The sequence below is a fragment of the Oryx dammah genome, unplaced genomic scaffold (assembly GCF_014754425.2).
Source record: "Oryx dammah isolate SB20612 unplaced genomic scaffold, SCBI_Odam_1.1 HiC_scaffold_13, whole genome shotgun sequence".
In the NCBI taxonomy this organism is placed as follows: Eukaryota; Metazoa; Chordata; class Mammalia; order Artiodactyla; family Bovidae; genus Oryx; species Oryx dammah.
This window is the reverse complement of record NW_024070197.1, coordinates 52,857,951-52,878,862: the sequence shown is the minus strand read 5'-3', so window position 1 is coordinate 52,878,862 and position 20,912 is coordinate 52,857,951. Positions and strand designations below refer to the sequence as shown.

The 20,912-nt window shown below is 54.7% G+C and overlaps 1 protein-coding gene across 2 annotated transcripts in view; it reads right to left on the bottom strand.

The window, feature by feature from the left end:
• CUNH16orf74 (chromosome unknown C16orf74 homolog) overlaps nucleotides 1-6,312 on the bottom strand; it is a 29,854-nt gene extending 23,542 nt beyond the window's left edge. The window contains exon 1 of one of the 2 annotated variants that reach the window (XM_040253982.1): nucleotides 6,122-6,312. The gene's annotated coding sequence lies outside the window, so the exon portion shown is untranslated. Of the gene's footprint in view, nucleotides 1-4,707; nucleotides 4,808-6,121 lie in introns of those variants that run through there. The other variant, XM_040253983.1, reaches the window with a different exon arrangement.
• Nucleotides 6,313-20,912: the final 14,600 nt, after the last annotated feature.

Sequence of the window (20,912 nt, the reverse complement as noted above, 5' to 3'; positions counted from 1 at the left end):
CTGGGGAGGAAGAGGGCGAGAGGACAGTCAGACACGGATAGGTACAGAGTCAGGACAGCTGCGTGTAAAGGACGCTTCCTACTTGGAACAGACCCGGAGCTGGGAATCAGAGCCTGGCAGGAGGTCCCTCCCCCAAAGGCTCCCCATTGGCCTGGGCTGCAGTCTGGACTGGGCTTATCCAAAGCTCTGGAGGCAGGGGCAGGGCGATTCTAATGGGTGGGATGAGCTGCCAGGAGTGTGTACCCTTCCTTGGGTGGGGGTGTGTGGCGCTGGAGGAAGGGAGAGCCCCAGAGAAGGCCTGTGGGGTAGGGATGGGCGCCTCTCTCGAGCACGCACTCTGTGCCCAGTGCCCTCCGGAGCACCTCCATTCACTGCTGTTTAAGCCTCACGACAGCCTGGCGACACTGGGGCCGTTCCGATCCCCACTTTGCTAATGGGGAAACTGAGGCACCAGGAAGTTAGTTAACCTGCAGAAGGGTTGTATGGGGAGCAGGTGGTGGGGCAGGGATTCCAAGCCTACACTTTCAACCCCAGAGCTCCCCTCCCGTCTCTCTCATGGGCCTCTTGCCCCAGGGTCTCCGGCCCTGAGGTCAGGACCACAACAACCTCCCAGGGCCCCCGCTGGCCACAGCACAACACAGCCATGCAGTGAACTCTGATCTCACAGTCCACGCTCTTCTGTTCTGTCTGGGGTACGCGCTGGCCACCGCCCAACCCAACAGCTTACGCGACACATCCCACCCTAGGGCTACACAACAGTGATTCACACTGAAGTCCACACTGACGAAGCGACGGCAGGACGCTGCTGCAAAGTCCAACAGAGAAACAGCAGCAGGGGCGTGGGGGGTGCGGGGTGCTGCCTTGTCTGCTGCTGACGCTGGGACACGGGCGTTCACGACATGCTTCTGTCTCTAGTTTGAAAAGTAGTAAAACGGTCAAAAGAAAGACACCGGTCCAGGAGGTGACAGCATGGGGCTGTGGTAGAGTTTTGTGATTCTGATCGCTGGGCTGCATTTTGTAAGAAGTGGTCCCGGCTCTGAGAACCCACACACTGGGGTGCTTAGGGTCCCGGGCCATCATTTCTGCAGCTTCACTCTCAGAGTCTGGCCAGAAATCCACGCCAATGAAGCAACTGTGGCTACACGCTCACTTCCGGTGAAGGATATACATTAGCTCCTACTGTTCTAGTAACTTTTCGGAAACTTGAAACTATTCAAGGGAAGCATTCAGCAAGGGAAAGCAGAGAGCAGTTATCTACACAGACTCCACGGAACAACCCCCACCCCCTGCCCGGGTAGCAGTCAGAATGCAGTGGGAACATCACATCCAACTCCCCTACCCCGTCTCTGGTGTGGCTGGAGGGCTGGCCAGGGGCTGCGGCTCTGGCTGGGGGAAGGCGCTCTGGTTCCCTGCTCCTCCCAGAAAACTGTCCTGAATGGATAGGTTTTGTCACTAAAGCTGTCCTGTGACTTGAGAAATACCTATCTCCAAACATTCAGGGAAAAAAGGAAGGAGGAGGAGTTGGCAGCCTGGATCTAGTGGACACCAGGGGATGGGGAGCTGTGCGAGGGTCAAGCAAACGTCACGTGGTGAGGTCAGGGCTAGGTGGAATGATTCTATTTCTGGTTTCTAAAACTTCCAAACGCAGTTTTCACCAACCGACCTTTCTCATTCCCATGCACGTTGCTGTAACGCCCCACAAGGGCAGGAGGAATGAAGTGGCCTTGGGAGGGGCTGAGAGGAACCAGGAGTCTGTGCGGGCTGTGTGACCTGCGGCCAAGTCCTTTTCCTCTCTGAGCCTGAGACGCTGATGCTTTACTGCCCTCCTCCCCCACCCCCGGCCCTCTGGCTCCAAGTCCTCAGTTATAGTATAGGCATCCTGACCCAGCCTCCAGGACAGGGCCTGGAGCCGTCATCACCATCGTCATCATCTGTCAACGTCACGGTGTCACCCTTCAGCAGCCTGTGGGGACGCTGTGTGGGAGCCTGCCATGCGGTCCCCGAGTCCGAGGTGTAGCCAGTTATAGCGGAAGGAGGAGGCGCTCCCCAGGGTGGTTTATGTAGGACTGTGGACAGCGCCCCGTCCACTCCACTCCCTCTGTGATTGGCGCTGCCCCCAGCAGAGATGGCAGGTGCCTTTGCGGGAGACAGTCCTGGTAGACGGGATGTTCATCTGTCCAAATGGAAGCCATACAGACGCCTGACTGTGGGGAGCGGGCTACGTCCCCCTAAACTTCATCCTCACCACTGACACAGATGTCAAGCTAATGCTTTCAAGAGGCTGAGTTCATTACAAAAATTCCTAAACCTGACAACACCCAGCGAGATAACATCATTGCATCTGTGACTTACAGATGAAGGAGTGGAGCTCTGGGCGGTCCGGCAGCAGCTCTGGGAGGCCAGAGCTCAAAGCCGGGTCAGTTGCACCCCATGGCTTCTGTGTCTATCATTCTACACGCTGAGGTCTATTCCCGGAAGACACACATTTGTGCAATTAGAAAATAAAGGTTTAACGGGTGGGAAGAAAAGATTCCATGGGAGGGGGACCCCTAGCTTGGCAAGAAGGTAGGCAAGCCGTCAGGCCCAAGAGAACCGCACGTTTAGGTATAAATGTACTCTTTGTCACACATTCGCAGGAGTGTGAAAAACCACCCTTTCATATCGAATCAGGTTCTGTTTATGTTCCCTTCAAAATATCAGGCTGTTAATTATTTGCACAACAGCTTGAGTTAAAACAGGTCCTTTCTTGCACTCGGGCATAAGAATCTTCCTACCGCCAAACGGCCGTGACAGAACCCTCTCTGGTGACACGGATGGGCAGTGAGAGATAAAAACTTACTTCCTCCTGCAGGGGTCTGCCTCTCCCCTGAGCAGTGGCCAGAGAGATGGATGTCGGCCACTCTGCACACTAAATGGCCTCTCATGGCCCCTCTGAAGCCTGGGCAGCTCCAGGGCAGAGGACACCCTTGGCCAAGATGTCTGTTACTATCTTTATAGCTGCCTTGCAGATAAGAGCCCCAAACTATCAGCCCGCAGTAGGGAAGTGCTCGCCAGCCCACTCCCTGCAGTTCCTGATGCAAAGAGAACAGTAAACTAATGTGTTCTCTGCACAAAGTGTAAAGTAATAAAGACGTAGCACTGCCCATGGAACACATCAGAACCACTCAGGGCACAAGGAATCTGCTATTAGCTTCCCTTCGGTTTCTGCTTTTGAGGATCACGGAGGTTGGGCTGTAGGGGATGAAGTAAACCTCTCCAGGGATGAATCTGATCTCTGGAACTGGGAGCGGTCAGAGAAATAAACTGCCAAATAAAATACAGGATGCCCAACTCCTGTATGGGACAGACTCCTGCTGAACATTCTCCATCATTTTTCTGCAGTTCACATGGAATGGGGCAGCCTTTATTTTTATTTGCTAAACCTAGCAACCCTACATGGAGGTGACCACCTGGGCTTCCCAGATGAGGCCCATGGCCCATGGAGGCCTAGAGAGGGAGTCAGTGAAAGGCAGAGTCAGGCTAACGCCTGATCACGGTCTCTGGAGTCACCTCCCAGATGGAATTGGAAGAGCCCCGTGGAGCTCGTGACTTGACAGGGACAGAGAGCCTCACTCCCTTAACCAAGACCTCGCTGGAAGACGGAGGAGAGGGCACGGGTGGAGACTCATCACTGAAGAATGTGACAGTTTGCCTAGGTGGGTGGACCCACCAGACCAGTGGAATCAGGTTCCCCTCCCAGCTGGGGGAGCCTGGGACCAGCTCTCGGGCCGGTCCCCTGACTGCAAACACAGGGAAGGCCTGCTGACAGACTGGCCAAGGGGGCTCCCAGCAGGCCTAAGACACATCTTGGTTTCCTTCTTTTTTTAAAAAAAAAAATGGTACTTTCCTTTCGCAACAGGATTAGAATTCCTACAATAGCAGCCAAAGGGACTGCACTGGGAACAGATGCTACAAGCGTTAACATGCCTCCCTTTCTGGTACACAGAATACAAACATGAGCCTCTCCTGGGCTTTAGGCCACAGACCCGCAGGGGGCACTTGCCTGGCCCACAGCTGCTTGCCCACAGGAGGCGAAAGACGATGGGCTTGGGGGGGGAAACAAGGTGCCCACTAAAGCCTGCACCCGCCTTGCTGTCACGGGCACGGTCTTGGGCTTCCCAGGGTCAAGCTGTGGTCTTCCACTGACTGGCCATGTGAATGTGAGCACAATACTTGGCCCTCTGAGCCTGAGATCAAACTCAACACGTACAATTTGTGCAACTTTCCATATGTTACACATCAATAAAAATGTTTAAAAATAAGGGGTATTCTATAGAAGTTAGGCTAACAGTTAACTAATCATGGGGCTAATTAGAAAACAAGTCATCCTTTTTACAGCAGCCTTGAAGTTAGGAGTCGCAAACTATTAGCCCTTAGCTTTCCTGCTGGCCAGCTCATCCCCTTCAGGTTTGCAGTGCAAACAGAAAACTAAACTGCTTTCTCTGCACCCAAATAAAAAGTAACCACAGTGTGGCACTGTCTGTGGGACACACACAATCCCCTATAGGCTCGGAGGGGAGGCTATGGCTGCGTCGGCTATGAGCGGGCTCCTGGGTACACACATGACTGTAAATATATAACACATTATTTTCACCGGGGAAGGTCTGCCTACACTGTTTGATTCTACACTGTGAGGGCTAGGGTTCAAGGCTAGGCCTCGCCACTTACCCGCCCGCCCCTGAGTGACCTTGGATCAGTCACTTGATCTTTGTGAGCCTCTGTGCCCTCATCTGTAAAACGGGGATGACAACAGTATTAGGTGAGAGAAGGAAAACGGAAAATGCAGGTGATGGGTACCAGCATGCAGGGCTCAGTCAACATGAAGCGGCGCTGCTCTCCTTCTGGGGCCATTGAGGGGAAGTTCCAGAGGTAATCTCAACTCGGGGCTCAGGGCCCACCCAGGGCAACCCACCTGCCAAGGGAAAGACTTCCAGGGAGAGATTAGGCTGGAGCTTTCCACCTCCTTGGGGCCTGCAGAGGGATTAAGTCTTTCCATAAATACACCGACTCCCTCCTATCCAGGGTGGGGACAGGGAACCCATGGTGGGTGTGGCCTGCACAGGTAAGGGGCTGCTTTCTGGAGTTGATCCAGCCTGGGACAGGGGCTGCCCCCCAGCACCCCTGGGGGCTCTGCAGGAAGCCCCCCGCCCCCAGCCTGCCAATCCAGATGCGCCTCTGAGATCCTCAGTTTCCTCATCTGTAAGATGGGGTGTTTGTTCCACAAAAGCTGCACCAATTACAGGAGGGCCCTCACCAGGCTGCCTTCCCTGCCTCTTCCTCCTCATTCTCAGCGAGGCTAAAGAGGCTCAGCCAGCACAGACTTTTCGGATTCCACCGCGGCCTAACAGCCCGGGGAGGTCTGAGAGAGGTCCCCTCTGCCTTGACCCCGCCCACAAAGGGGGGGCGCCGAGTCAGGCTGTGGGTCCACTTGAGTAAGGAGTGCCTCCCCCCAGTTCCGCTGAGCTCAGCGGGCCAGGCAAGGGGCGAGCGCGTTCACAGTGGTCGCCCTTTGCGTTTGCAAACCTGCTTTGATGCCCTGGGAGCGAAGGGGGCCCCTAAGTGAGGCGGTTCATAAATAATACATTCTGAAATACTCGATAGAGGGGAAATGGTTCCTCTCCAGGCCTCCTGCCCCCACCCCCCGGCCGGGCTCCTCTCCAGCTTTCAGGAATGGCGGTCTGGCCCATTCCCCAGGAACTCGTGACCGCGTGGGGTGGCAGGTGGAGACTGGGCGGCCGGCGGCTTCCACGGGCGGAGACACACCTCCCCACGCGCCCGCTGTAAGTTGCAACATGGCCAGAGGGGGCCCAACTTTCCCCAAACCTGCGTCTCCGCAGAAAAGTCTGCAAGAACTAGCGGGGGGACGCCCGAGCCCGCGAAGGTCCCCTACCGCACCCCACCCCGGGGTGGGGGCCCGTCCTCCTCAGGGACGGCCCTCCCGCGGCGGGAGCTGGCGGGGCGTGGACGCTGCTCGGCGGGGCTGCGGCTTCGGGAAAGAGCTGTGTCTTCCAGAAGGGAAGGGAGGGGTGGAGTGGGGTGGGCAGCGCCGGGCACACCGGGGCGCGCGGCGCGGGGCACTTACCACTTCCTGATGGGCTCACTGTGGGGCCCGCCCGGGCGCCCGTAGCGGCGACGGCCGGGCTCGAGGGGCCGCGGCGACAAGTCTACAAGAGAGAGCAGCGGGGGTCATGGCCCGAGCCGGGCAGTGCGCTGGGCCCCCCTCCGCCCCGGCCGGCGCTCCCGGCACCCGCTGCCGCCGCCGCCGAGCGCACGCCTCCCCCGTCCGCTCCCCGGACCCCGGGGGCGGTGCCGACTGCAGCCCCGCCCCGCCCGCGGGCGCCGGATCGCACCGGCCCGGCGCTGGGGCGGAGCGGGGCCGCCCGCCGCCTCCCTGGGGAGTGAGCCGGGGACGCGCCCAGCGCCCGCGCCTCCGGCTTCGCGGACTCACCCGCTCCCCTTAGCTGCCTCTCGCCCGACCGGTGGGGGAGGCTGAAGGGGGAACCCGGGGAAAGTTCGGGCCGCGGGACTCTCCACCGTGCGCCCCTCCCCGAGGCGGGGTGCCAGGCCCCCTGCGGCTGTGCATTGCCAGCCCTGGGTGGTGGAAGTGGGACCTTGGGGTTCCCCCACACCTAATGGCCGTGCTTGAGTGAGCCCCACCGCCGAGCCGCGGAGAAGGGGAGGGGGCAGAATGGAGGCTCCACCATCTCCCCGCCAGCCCCGGGCCCTGGGGACGTGCTAGCCGCGCGCCCCTCCCCCACTCCCACCCATCTAGTCGCTGGCCTCCGGGGCTTCGGATGACCCGCGTGATCAAAGGGACAGCTGCCCTGCTGTTAGCGTTTGGCCCTCTGGCTCTCCACACATGCTTTTGCATCCCACTTGTGGGGCTGAGCCAGCGGTGTGGCCGGCTGGGGGTGGCAGGTTTTTTGAGGACGCCCAGCTGATAGGAATTGCCCAGTTCCTCGCCCGTGGGTGCACGGGCCTTGTACCCAGATGGGTTTCTCCGGAGGCGTCCCACAGAGAGGAGGCCTCCACAGGCACCTACTGTGCCAGGAGGGACAAAGCCACCCCCACCAAGTGTTTTTCACGTCATTGTCACCAGCCTGTCGGGCCGGCTCTGCTAACGATCGAAAGGTCTCCATGCCCTGTGGTCTGTGTCTTTCTGGGAACAGAGGAAGGGAAACTGAGCCTCCGAGCAGGACAATGACAGGCCTTCAGTGGACACAGGACATTGAGTCGGTGCTCCAGCTGTGTTCTCTTTTGAGTCATTCCTAAAAATATTGCAAAATGCTGGGTACACGGACCATATCCAGTTCCAAATGATAGGACATGTATCATGCCTTCCCATAAACAGAGGAAGGTGGGGGAGGATGGCCCCCACCCCAGCCTCGGGAGGGAAGGTGGGCTGCAAGTGTCCTGTGCCCTTGTTCCTCCCTGGGGAGCTGCGGGACAGCCCTGCTCCCCATCGTCTCCTGAGACGGTGGCAACAAAGGAGCGGGGAACCCCTAGGGGAGGCAGGCACCCACCTTCTTCCCACAGAAGCAAGGACAAGGCTGAAAAGCCTTGAGGAGGCCAAAAGCTGGTTGTGAGACCCGCTTTCTCTGTGCCCTGGCTTCCACAAGGAGAAATGGGGATCCATTCATTTCTACAAACACTTTTTGAGCACCTGCTCTGTGTTGGGCACTGGGTACTGCAGTGAACGGGGTAACTGTGCAGGTGGCCGGAGGTCTCCACTGGTTCGGGACAGCCCTGCTCTCTCCATTTCCCAGGAGTGAGGCCTGAGGCAGAGGGAAGGACAGAGGTCGCCCAGCAGGTGAGAGGTGCATTCCTGCCCCAACCAGAGATGGGAGCGGCCAGTCTCCCGGGAGAGTTTAGCCTCACGCAGCACCGGGGGAGGGGACGCAGGGCTAATGAAAGGAGGCCCAGGGGGATGCATTTCATCAACTGTAAGGGGCTGAGATGAGGAATGGAAAGAATCCAGTTTAATTTTCTTCCTCCCCCAGGAGGCCTCTGCCCCTTGAGACCGGTGAGGGTGGTGCTCCAGTATCAGAGTTTCTCAATGTCAGCCCTTTGATGTTCGGGGCTGGTTAACTCTGTGCCATGGGGGCTGCAGGATGTCCTGGCCGCCATCCACTAAATGCCAGTAGCATAGCCCCCCTGCCCAAGTGGTGACAACCAAAAGCATCTCCAGACATTGCCAGGGGACACCCCGGGGGCACAACTGCTAGTGAGAACCCCTAAGAGTATTCCAGGGATTCCTAACCCTGGCAGCAGGCCAGGATCCCCAAGGCAGGGTGGGGTGGGTGGAGCTTAACTGATACATAAATAAATACAAATAAATGAAGCAAACACTCAGGTCCTGGTTCACCCCCAGGGACCCTGACCTAATTGGTCCAGGTAGGGCCCAGGTAGGGGTGTTTTGTAAAAACTCCCAGGTGACGGTAATTGACTGATACCATAGAGCAGCTGTCCCTAACCTTTTTGGCATCAGGAACTGGTTTTGTGGAAGGCAATTTTCCACGGACGGGGGTGGGGATGGTTTCAGGATGATTCAAGGGCACGATATTTATTGTGCAACTTTATTTCCATTATTATTATTACGTCAGCCCCACCTCAGATTACCAGGCATTAGATCCCAGAGGATGGGGGCCCCTGCAGTAGAGAATCTCCACTTGAGCATCCAAGCCCACTTGGAAGGACAGACACTTCAGACAGAGATGAACCTACTCCAAATATGTGCAAAGCCTGGATGGGTCCTGATGTGAACAAGCCAACTATAAAAAGATATTTGCAAGATAATAGAAAAATGAACACAGTCTGGGTGTTAGATAATATTAAGAAATCGCTGCCAATATTAAGAGATGTGATAGTGGTATCATTGTGTTTTTAAAGCCCTTATCTGTTAGTGATCCGGGTGAAAAAGTATTTGTGAATGAATTAGTATAAAGATGAGGTTTTTCAAAGACGAGGGAAATAATGGGAATTCGCTGGCTGTCCAGTGGTTAGAGCTCTGCACTTGCACCATGGGTTCGGTCCTTGGTCTGGGCACTAAGATACCACAAGCCTTGTGGTGTGGCCAAAAAAAAAAACAAAGACAAGGAAAATAAAAAGGTGGCAGAGTGAGGTTGGGAGGGGCTGGTGGAGATGAAAACAATGGAAAATGTTGCTAATTGTTGAAGCTAAGTGATGCATAAGTGAAGGCTTACTATTCTACTTTTGTATGTGTTTGAAATTTTCAAAGATAAAGTGAGCTTTTGTTTTTTAAAAGAGAGAGCACCCACTTGGACATCATTTTCTTGGCAGCCAGGTAAAGTGCCAAGGAAGCTGGTCTGGTTTTCTGCTCAGGGAAAAGGGGCCAGCTCTGTAGAATGGCTCCTCCTCATGAGATGTCTTTCCACCTCCCTTGTCCAGTTAGCTCTTCCAGACTCTTAAGGCTCTGAGCAGGTGTCTGTCTGCCAACTGCACTGTGGGCTGCCATGGGTTGGTGGGTGCAATGACCAGGTATCCCTAGCAGGGAAGCTCCTGAGGGCAGGGACCAGTCTGCCCTGCCAGCCTCACTTCCTCGGCCTGGGGCAGGGCCCAGCTCAGGTCAGGGGCTCCAGACACGCTCATGGAACGCATCAGGAGTTGGGAGAAGCGATGAAGAACCGCAAGTCCTCAGACAATTTCTGGGGATGGGGGACCATACGCATTCCTAAAGGGAGCCATCTGCCCAAATGCCAAGCCCGTGGAGCTGCTGGGGAGGGAGTGACTCGGAGAGGTTGCCAGAGCAGGGTGGGGGTGGTTCTGTCTGCCCAGCCTCACCCGCCTATGCCCGTTCTAGCTGTCAGCAAAGGGTGGTGTGGGGGACAATGGTGGTGGAGGCGGCACGGGGGCCACGCCAGGGAGGGGACCAGAGGAGGAGGCAGAGTAAGACGACAGTGGTTGCCCCGGATACCTCCTACGCCTGGAAGGACATGGGGCAGCCCAGGGCTTAGCGGGGGTCTTCAGCCCAGGACACCTGTGGACAGGGTGCTTGGGAGCCTCCAGTCAGGGCAGCGGTGGGAGAGAGGGCACCCTGCAGACTGGCCTCCCAGCAGCCCATGAGCGGGTCTGAGAAGCCAGGCCTTCCTCGTCACCATGGTGTGACCTCCCCTCACCGCTAGAGCACCACTGGTCACACGCTGTGTTGGAGGGTTTGGGGCCCAGAGGGTCTCCACAAGCTGTCAAGGAGGCGGGGGAGCAGTGCTGCTTGGGGAGGGGAGAGACTGTTCCATTCACAACCCCCCAGTCCTCACCAGGAGCTAATTCCCTGCTTGAAGCATGTCTGTGGAATTCAGTTTTGTATTCAACAATCGTTTGCTGATCACAATGGGAAGTTAAAGACGGCTGCAAGATCTTCCTCCCCCCTGCCCCCACCCCCAACACACAGAAGAGCGACATTGATTCCCCCTCCTTAACTCTGTGGCCCCGAGATTGCGCTGCCAGAGGAGGACGAGAGAAGCGATGTGATACCTGTCCTGGGACTCAGCCTGGGTGGCTTCTTCCTTCATCTGGGAAGACTTGCTCTCAGGAAGTCTCCCTCTCTGAACCCCACCACCATGCTGAGACACCCAAGCCACAGGGCCAGCCCGGGTGTAGACTGCCTGGGTGTAGACCATCTGGCAGAGCTCCAGCTGAGCTCCCAGCCAATGCCCAGCCCCCAGTACCTGCCATGTGGGCCAGGCCAGACATCCAACCCAGTCAAGCCCCCACCTGGTCACAGCAGCCCCAGCTGGTGTCATGAGCTGCCCAGGAACCACCTGGCTGAGCCCTGGCAGCCCACAGAGTTGGAAGAAAATATACAAAGGTGGCTCTCTTAAGCCACTGCTGTTTTAAGTCTGGAGATGTTTGTTACATGGCAGTTACATGGCAGTAGGTAACTGTGGAGAAGGCAATGGCACCCCACTCCAGTATTCCTGCCTGGAAAATCTCATGGACGGAGGAGCCTGGTGCGCTGCAGTCCATGGGGTCACTAAGAGTTGGACACAGTAAAGCTCAACATTCAGAAAATGAAGATCATGGCATCCGGTCCCATCACTTCATGGGAAATAGATGGGGAAACAGTGGAAACAGTGTCCAACTTTATTTTTCTGGGCTCCAAAATCACTGCAGATGGTGATTGCAGCCTTGAAATTAAAAGATGCTTACTCCTTGGAAGAAAAGTTATGACCAACCTAGATAGTATATTCAAAAGCAGAGACATTACTTTGCCGACTAAGGTCCATCTAGTCAAGGCTATGGTTTTTCCTGTGGTCATGTATGGATGTGAGAGCTGGACTGTGAAGAAGGCTGAGCGCCGAAGATTTGATACTTTTGAACTGTGGTGTTGGAGAAGACTCTTGAGGATCCCTTGGACTGCAAGGAGATCCAAGCAGTCCATTCTGAAGGAGATCAGCCCTGGGATTTCTTTGGAAGGAATGATGCTAAAGCTGAAACTCCAGTACTTTGGCCACTTCATGCGAAGAGTTGACTCATTGGAAAAGACTCTGAAGCTGGGAGGGATTGGGGGCAGGAGGAAAAGGGAACGACAAAGGATGAGATGGCTGGATGGCATCACCGACTCGATGGATGTGAGTCTGAGTGAACTCCGGGAGTTGGTGATGGACAGGGAGGCCTGGCGTGCTGCGATTCATGGGGTCGCAAAGAGTCAAACATGACTGAGCGACTGAACTGAACTGAACTGAGCAACTTCACTTTTACTTTTCACTTTCATGTATTGGAGAAGGAAATGGCAACCTACTCCAGTGTTCTTGCCTGGAGAATCCCAGGGACAGCGGAGCCTGGGGGCTGCATAGTCTAGTCTATGGGGTCGCATAGAGTCGGACTCGACTGAAGCGACTTAGCAGCAGTAACAGCAGCAGGTAACTGAGCTAGGCTCCTAGTAAGTGTCAAGCAGAGAAGCGATATGATTGCAACTTTAATTTCCTGAATTAGATTTATAAACTACTCCAAGTGTCCAAAAAAGCAGAGAACAGGAGAAAATGTACATCTATAACTTGCTACATTTACTTGAGGTTTTTAACCACCCACCGCCCCCCCCGCCCCCGGCCCTAAGAATTTGTTGTTTCAGACAGAGGAAGATCTGGATGTAACTCCTCCGTCCCATTCTCTCCCCCACCTCCTGATGTTGGGGTTGGCCCTCCCCGCCATGCTGTTTCTGTTCTGCTATCTCCCTGTGCACCCACAGACGGTCTGCAGTCTTGGTTAATCTCCAAGGCCATCTTGCCAGGTAGTAAGTACTGCAGTCCCATTGTACAGATGAGGAAACCGAGGCTCAGAGAGGTGAAATGGCCTGGACTGAGGACGTCTGGCTGCCAAGGGGCGTTCCTCACCAGGACTCACCAGGAGCCCCAGTGCAAAGCGGGTGGTTCCTTTCTTTCTCGGGAAACGTCTGTGCACATGCGTGTGCCCACACTTGTACTGTGGGGTTTGGGAATGACATGATAGGCTACCTGGAATGTACTCAATGGATGGGAGAACAGATGAGAGTGGCCCCGCAGTGACCACTGTCAGATCTGGGTGACAGGTAAGTGGGGACTGGTTGTGTTATTCTCTCTCCATGTGTGTTTCAAAATTCCCTAAGTCCCAAAAAAAACACAGGCCCTGGGGAGACAGCTCCCAGGTAAGGAGGACATGGGCCATGCAGGCGGGGACACTCTGGTCTGCAGGCCTGTCTGCCCAAGAAGATCACCACAGCCCCACAGACTTGCTTTGTAGCTCCAGAGGTCGTCAGAAGGGGCCTGGGGCTTAACCCCAACCTGGAAGAGGCTAGATACCCCCGTCTACACCCCAGGCTGAGCCTGGCCCTCCTTGGGGCTCCCCAATGCCTGGGGTCCCCCAGTGTCCCGCTGGCCACACTGTGTCTTAGCAGCTTTGACTCTCCCCCAGGGCAGAGGGCTTGGCTTTGGGGCAGTGTGATGAGTCCCTCATCCTGCTGGCCAGTGCCTGGCCTGTGCTGGTTTGGTGACCCTGGGGACAGCGTTGGCCTGGACTTGCTGGGTTGGGGGAGGGAGCCTCAGCCTGCCTTTGGGAGCAGCCGTCAGGTGGCGAGGCAGCAATCCTGGACCCCTCAAGTGGGGCGATGCCTCTGTGAGCCCCTCACAGGCTGTGGGACCTTAAACAGGCCACTCAGCTTTCCTGAGTCTCTGTTTTTCACCCTCAAATGGGGTGAGTAGCACCTGCTCCAACGGCTGCAATAAGGATGCAAAGTGAGGATGAATGTAAATTCCCCAAAAGACCCACCGTCTGTAAGTGAGTTTGGTTTCGAGGTAATTGGGCACCAGGCACGGTTTCAAGCACAGCTTTGAGCGGCCTTCTGAGGTAGGTACCAAAGTGCCCCCTTTGTGCAGACGAGGTGACTGATGCCCAGAGAGGCGCTGTTGCCCGCCCAGGTCTCGGGCTGGTGAGGACAGAGCCTGGTTTCCCCACTGTGCCGGGCGCCAGAGCAGTGTCCACCAACAGAGGCAGAGTCACAAAAGTCAATGGCCACTTCATTAAAATCAAAAACTTCAAAAGACACCTTTAAGGAAATGGAATGTGAGGAGAACATATTTGCATTTGCATGGGACTGAATACACAAAGGACTCTCAGAAATCAACAAGAAGGCAAATAACCTAATTAACAATTGACGTTGAAATTTTAAAAAGTTAAAAAAAAAACTAGAATAGATATTTCACCAAAGAAGATAGAAAAATGGCCAAGACACACATGACGAGAAGATCAATCTCATTTAGTCTTAAGGGAAGTGCAACTCAAAACCACAATGAGATACCACTTCTCATGTGCTCACATGGCTCTAATCAAACAAAATAAGGTAAAAAGAAGATAGCAAATGTTGGTGAGGATGTGGAGAAACTCTTAAATTATTGCCGGGAATGTAAAGTGATGCCGCCACTTTGGAATCGAGCTTGGCAGATTCTTAGAAAGCCGAACATTCATTCACCAGCCCATCACTTCCCCTTTGAGGTCTCTACCCAAGAGAATTGCAGCCATGAAATTAAAAGACACTTGCTCCTCGGAAGAGAAGCAATGACAAACCTAGACAGAGGATTAAAAAGCAGGGACATTACTTAGCCTACAAAGGTTTGTCTAGTCAAAGCTATGGTTTTTCCAGAAGTCATGTATGGATGTGAGAGTTGGATCATAAAGAAGGCTGAGTGCCAAAGGATTGACGCTTTCAAACTGTGGTGCTGGAGAAGACTCTTGAGAGTCCCTTGGATTGCAAGGAGATAAAACCAGTCAATCCTGAAGGAAATCAACCCTGAATATTCCCTGGAAGGACTGATGCTGAAGCTGAAGCTCCAATACTTTGGCCACCTGATGCGAAGAGCCGACTCATTAGGAAAGACCCTGATGCTGGGAAAGATTGAAGGCAGGAGAAGGGGACGACAGAGGATAAGATGGTTGGATGGCATCACTGACTCAATGAACATGAGTTTGAGCAAACTCCAGGAGATGGTGAAGGACAGGGAAGCCTGGCGTGCTGCAGTCCATGGGGTCACAAAGAGTTGGACACAACTGAGCAACTAAACAACCTAAGAGAAATGAAAGTGTGCACGAAGACTTGTGCACATTTGTGCACAGCAGCAGCACTAGTCACAAAAACCAAAAGGTGGCAACAATCCACTGCAAGCCAGACACAAAAGGCCACACAGAGGATGATTCCATGTACGTGAAGTGTCCAGATAGAGACAGAAAGTAAATTGGGTTGCAAGGGCTGGGGCTGAAGAGGGACTGCAATAGTCACAAGGATCTGTAAATTTACTAAAACTGCTGGAGTTGTGCCTGCAAAGCAGGTGAGTTTTATGGCATGTGGGTTACACCTCGTGAAAGCTATAATTCGACAATAACCCCAGTTGCCGTTAACACCTCCTATACGTCCCAGGAGGCGTGGCCACAAGATCAAGGGAGGAAGAGGCAGGTGTCCCCAAGGGCCAGGCCCTGGAATGACCAGATGCTTGGACGGATGACAGCCTGCTGCAGGGGCAGAGGCTTCTTGGGCTCTGGGGCTTTTGGAAAGAGTGGAGGTGGATAAGCTGTACCACCAGCCTGGGGCTGGGTCTGCAGCAGAGAGAAAGGGGAGCCTGGGACCCTCTTGGGGGGGCTAGAGCACCCGAACACAGGAGCAAAGGGTGCGCCCTAAAAATGAAGGGCGGGAGGGTGTGGGAAGAGGGGGGAAGACGGAAATCAGGAGCGACTGGAGAGGGAGGTGGAGGAGGAGGGAGGCACCTTGGAGAGCACCTCGCCCTCGCAGGCAGGCGGCTGGCAGTGAGTGAGCAAGCCCCTGTGGTTTCCAGCCCACACTCATGATGGAGAAGGACTGGAAGAAGAGCAGTCCGTCCTTCCTTCAGCCCCTCACATACGGAGCATGTCACAAGGGGGCCAGCAGCTTGGGGAGCACACAGCAGCACAGGGGAAGCGAGGGGGGGGAAGTGTGTAGAGACAAGCATGATGGGGGTCAGGGGCAAAGTTCAGGGGTGCAGGGGCAGATGGCAGGGTCCAGGGCAAGGTATCAAGTTGTCCCTGAGGCAGGGTGGCAGGGTGGGACTGACAGCAGGGCAGTCAGGAGACGGGCCAGAGGAGTCCGGGGATGAGGGCCTGGGAGCAAAGGTGGGGTTAGAGGCGGCCAGACCAGGGGCTGTGGAGAGCTCAGAGTTTGGCAGCAGCTGGTCATGGAGGCGTCTTGGCCAGGCAGTGGGTGGATCAGAGAGGCTGCATGGCTGGCTCCAGCCACCTGCAGGGTGGGAGAAGGTGGCTGGTGGCTGGGGGAGAGAGTGCAATCAGAGGGATGGGGCGGGGGCACTGGGGCCGGTGGGCTCCCATGATCCCCCAAATTGTCCCAGAGTGAGAAGAAAAAAACCCATCAGTGAAAACAAACAAGACTGCAGCGGTAAGAATGACGAAACCCTTCACGTCCTGATCGGGAGAGATCCCCAAGTGAAAGACAGCAAGCGGCAGAAGTGTGTACAAATATTTAGTCCTCTTCGCGGAGGGGAATACGGCCTTGGATTTGTTCGTGTGGACACAGGAGCCTGGAGGGCTACTGGGGTCGCAAAGAGTCGGACACGACTTCATTTACTGAGCACGCATGCACGCATGTGCTGGACTGACTCTGGAGGGTTCCGCAGAATCCAGCGCTTGGCTGCCTTGGAGGGAGGGAGTGGGCTGGGGGCAGAGGCCCAGGGGCTTTTTATTCCCTTCCCTTCAGCCCCTTTGAAACCTGAATCAGGAGACTGGATTACCCAGTTCAAAACTTAAAGGGAAAAAAATCCATGGGTTTTAAAGTATAGGGAAATCTGCAAAACAGAGGCTAAGGAAAGTTTGAGACAAGGAAACGTTCTTTGGTGCTAAATCCGGTCTTCACAAAAGTTCCGGTGCTTTGAAGGCAGACTGAAGTTTAGCTTCGGGAGCATTCTTGAGTGGGCTTGACGGTGCTTGTTAAATTTAATATGTTAGTTATAGCCAAACAACTTCAAATGCCAAACTGAAAGAATTATTTGAAAAATGTTCTGAACCAGAGGTGTTTTATGTTGGGTGTGGGTGGGATTTCTCTTCAGTCCTCCAGGCTCTGAGATGGGACGTCCCCTGGCAGATGTGGAGGCGCAACCTGGGCTGGGATTGTGGTCATGGGTATGGGGTGGTTTTTAAGAGGGGAGGAGTAGGCACCAATCTGAGACCAGGGGGATGTGGTAAGGGCAGAAGGAGTCAAGGAATCTTGTGGATGAGTTGCTTTGTTGAATGAATTCTGATCTTGCCAGTTTCAGGGAAATGGCAGACCTAAGAACCATCTTGAAGATAAAGAAGATTGGTACTTTGTGACCGGTAGGGAATTTGTGGCTTTTGGGAGATATTCCTGTTTGTAAAACTATTTGTTCTTATAAGAACAACAGCACCATTTATTTGAGGCCATGTCTGTGGACACTGGGCTTCCCAGGTAGCGCAGTGGTAAAGAATCTGCCTGCAATGCAGGAGACTAAGGTTCAATCCCTGGGTCAGAAAGAGCTTCTGGAGGAGGCAATCACAACCCACTGCAGTATTCTTGTCTGGAGAACCCTATGGACAGAGGAGCCTGGCAGGCTACAGTCCACAGGGTCGCAGAGTCAAACATGATGGAGCGACTAAGCACGCCCATGCACACACTGGGGACCTCAACTGTGCACACCCCACAGCCCTGTGCCAAAGTCCATCCAGAGGTCAGAGGCAAGACCTGGTCCAAAGCTCTGCCCTTCTGTTTACTTGAATGCGCTGGGCCTTCCTGGCTCAGCTTAGGAGAAGCAGTCCAAAGGGGATGTAGATGGGCTGGGGGAAGTGAGTCAGGGAAAGGATGCGCGAGGCCAATGCCCTGATGGCACCAGAGCACGAGCTGGTGAGGAGCCTGGGACCAGGAAGGGGAAGGAAGGCCCAGGATGCATGGCTGCTGGGGATGGGCGGGGGGGGGGGGGCAAACGGTCCTCCCTGGCCAACAGAGCCTGAGGGCACTCCCGCTCACTGTCCAGGCTCAGACCTAATGGTCACCATTCGTCACAAGAAAAGAATCAGCACTGTTGTTACAATATTTCCTACCTACAACCACTAAAACATGTCCAAGCGTTGTGCCTGCGGGTTAGACTAGGTTACCCAAAACCTTAGCTTAAGTCAACTCTGCTTCTTCCCAAAGATTCCAAATCGGTCAGGTTTCCACACATCTTTGGAAAGGGGGGTGGGATTCCCCAGCCGTTCAGCCCAGGCTCCTCATCTGCTGGGGTAACTCCACAGAACGCTGCAGGCCGGAGCCTTTGGGCTCTTTTATCAAGCCCTGGGCAGCTCGGCCACCCAGACAGGCAGCTTCAAAGTTAACCTTTCTCAAGGCATCAAAGCAGGCGCCGTGGTGAGCAGGGCCCGGGCGGCATGCCTGGGGGCCAAGAGCAGCTCTGTGTTCTTCCAGGAGGCCTTGGGCAGCCAGAGTGCTGGCCCGGAACCCTCAGCGTGGTCCCGGCCTCCCGGGGGCTTTGGAGGAACATTTGGGGACAGTGCCAGCAGGGTGGGGGCCAAGGCTGGGAGAGGGCTGACCCTGAAGTGGCCTGAGCTGCTCTGCAGGGCTGTTTCGCTGCTCAGTGTGGGGATTTCCAGGAGGGCCTGCTCAGGCAACCTCTCCGCAGGCGGCCGGCTCCTGTGGCCTCTCGCTCACTCCCCTGGGACAGGAGAAGAAGGCAGGAAGGAAGGGTGTCAGGGTTCTGGAGCACGGGACCAGCTGCTCTGCACCGTCTTGAGAACATCAGGACTGGGCCACGGGGGCCCAGACGTCCTGTTGTTCTGTTCTCACAGTGCTGGGTCGCTCACTCATCCACCCATCAAACCTTCCCCAGGCACATGCCACAGGGTTCCAGCCTGGTACAGTCTAGTCCTCTTTCTATCCAAAAGAAATCTACTTCAAGCCACAGGTGCCATTTATGATCGCCTAGTGGCCTTGTTTTTTTTTTTAAAAGTAAAAAGAAACAGGTGAATTTCATTTCAGTAGCATATTTCATTTAACCTGATTTATTCAAAAATATCACTTTGACATGCAGTCAATATAAAAATTATTAATAAGACAGGCTCTTTCTTTCTGGGCTAATGCTCCCAAAGGTGGTGTGTATCTTACACTCGAAGCCCATCTCCACTTGGTGCAGGCCCGTTTCAAGTCCTCAGGACCCATACACGGCTGCCTGATGCCATATGGGACAGCTGGGATCTAGAGAGGCCAAAACAGGAACACCCAGACCTCCGGCTGGAGGAGATCACTGCTCACGGGCAGGGGGTGTGCACTTGCAAATGACCGACTCTGTGAATCAGAGCTTGGTAAGAGCTATAGGACGGGAGACCAGGGACGCTGTCTAGAGTTCCCTCCCTGGGCTCCTGGTCCCTGCGGTGACACTTGGTAGCCGTGCACCACAATGCCCGGCCAGCTCCGGCTGTTGGTGAGTACTTAGTGAATTAACCACAAGGAGGTGCCACTCCACACCCACTGAACACTTGAAAAGTGCTGGTCCTGGACAGACAGCTGCTCAGACCTTGGAGTAGGGTGACTGGAGGGCAGCTGGGCAGCATCCAGGGAAGCTCACCAAGCTAGCCAGCTACCCCATGAAAGGGTCCTGGAACGACGGCATGAGGGAGCACCGGGGGAGGGTGGTGGTGGAGGGGGTGTTCCCTGCAGTATCTTGTGTAAACAGCAGACTTGAAAAGGTTCTGATGGCTGGTCAGAAGGCATAGACGTGCTGTGGGGTGTCGTCATGACCTGTTCGTCTGCTGGAGGCCGTGCAGCAGCTCTTGTGGGTGAGCCGGGTCTGCACAGGACTGCATGGAAACACTCAAAAGTATACTGAGTGGCAGAAAGCAAAACTGTATGGCGTGAAGTCGACTGTAGCGTTTTGGAAAAGAGAAAGCAGTCCCTAAGTGTACACAGTAACACTGTAGGTCTATCTAGTGGGGGGCACCAGCTTCAGACGAGTGGTCGGTTCGGGAAGCAGGGAGAAAAAGGTGGACTAGGAGAGGATGACAGAGGGGGCTCTTAGCTCAACACCTTATCTGTTAAAAGATTCAGCAAATACAGCAAACGGTAGGACGTAAGTGCATGTTAAAGGATTCTCCGTACTTTTCCATACTTGAAATATTTCATATTAAAATCTCTCTGAATTAAAAATAATGAACGAGTGAATGAGCAGCCTTGAGAAAGTCACCCGTCTTCTCTGTGCTTCAGTTCCCACACCTGAAAGATGGGCTAATAGTACCCATGTCACTGAACTGATGTGGGTGAAAATGCGGCCACTTTCTCATGACCAGCGTCTGGTAATAGCAGCTCTTAATCAGGAATGGTTGTGAAAGTTCGCCAGACATGAATGAACCGACTTAATGACACGAGGTACAGAGGGCAGGAGTCCTCACCCCCATTTTACAGACAAGGACAGCGAGGCAGAGGAGTGGAGTAAGTTCCAGCATCCCCAGCTAGTGTGTGGTACAGCTGGGATTGGAATGTCGGATTCAGACCTGGCACTTTGACCCCTTTTGTTCACTGTGCCTGACGAGTGCTGACTCTTTCCTCCTCTAGAGACTGAAAATTATTTTTCACAGCTGCAGGTGCCAAATCACCCCCCAGGAACCAGGTAGATTCCTGTAGAGGCAGGAGGTCCCTGGCTGTGGACGGCGCACAGTGGAGCCCTGTTACTGAGCCCTCTCCCCAGCATGGACCTGGAAGACCAAAGTGACCCCAATGACTTTTGGGGACCCTCTGGGCACACCATGTTTCATTTGCTTATTAAACACACTGAGGATCTGGCCACCAGCAGGCCCATCTGTACGTCCCCCAGCTACAAAAACCTTCAACAGGATGGGGTCCGAGCAGACAGGAAGTTTTGAGTCCAAATCCTCCTTTGAGTTGCCCTGGGGCCCCAGAGAGCAGTTCCCCTCCCTGGAACCCCTGGCTACCTGGGCAGGGTAGTGAGGGGGTCACAGCCTCCCCACAGCCTAAAGACAAAACCTGAGAAGCTCGGAAATGAAATGCTCTCCTGGCAGCAAGCTCTCCTCCACGAAAAATTTGTGCTGCAAACATCCTCCTTCCCCCAGGCGCTGCCAACTGACGGTGAGAAGAAAGTGGGCTTGCTTTTCCTGTGTCAATTTTAATACCTCATTTGACCAAAACCAGGATGGGCTTTGGTTTGGTGAGGGGTGGTAGTGAGAAGCAGCAGCCCCGTCTTTCACTCATAGAAACTTCCGAAATCTTTACATTAAAAAAGCCAGGAGCGGATGCTGCGATAAGAGAGTTCTTACAACTGAGGAGGAGAGGACAGGAAACAGCGTGGCGTGTCGCTGGGCATTGACGGGAGATTTCCACAGCAAGGATG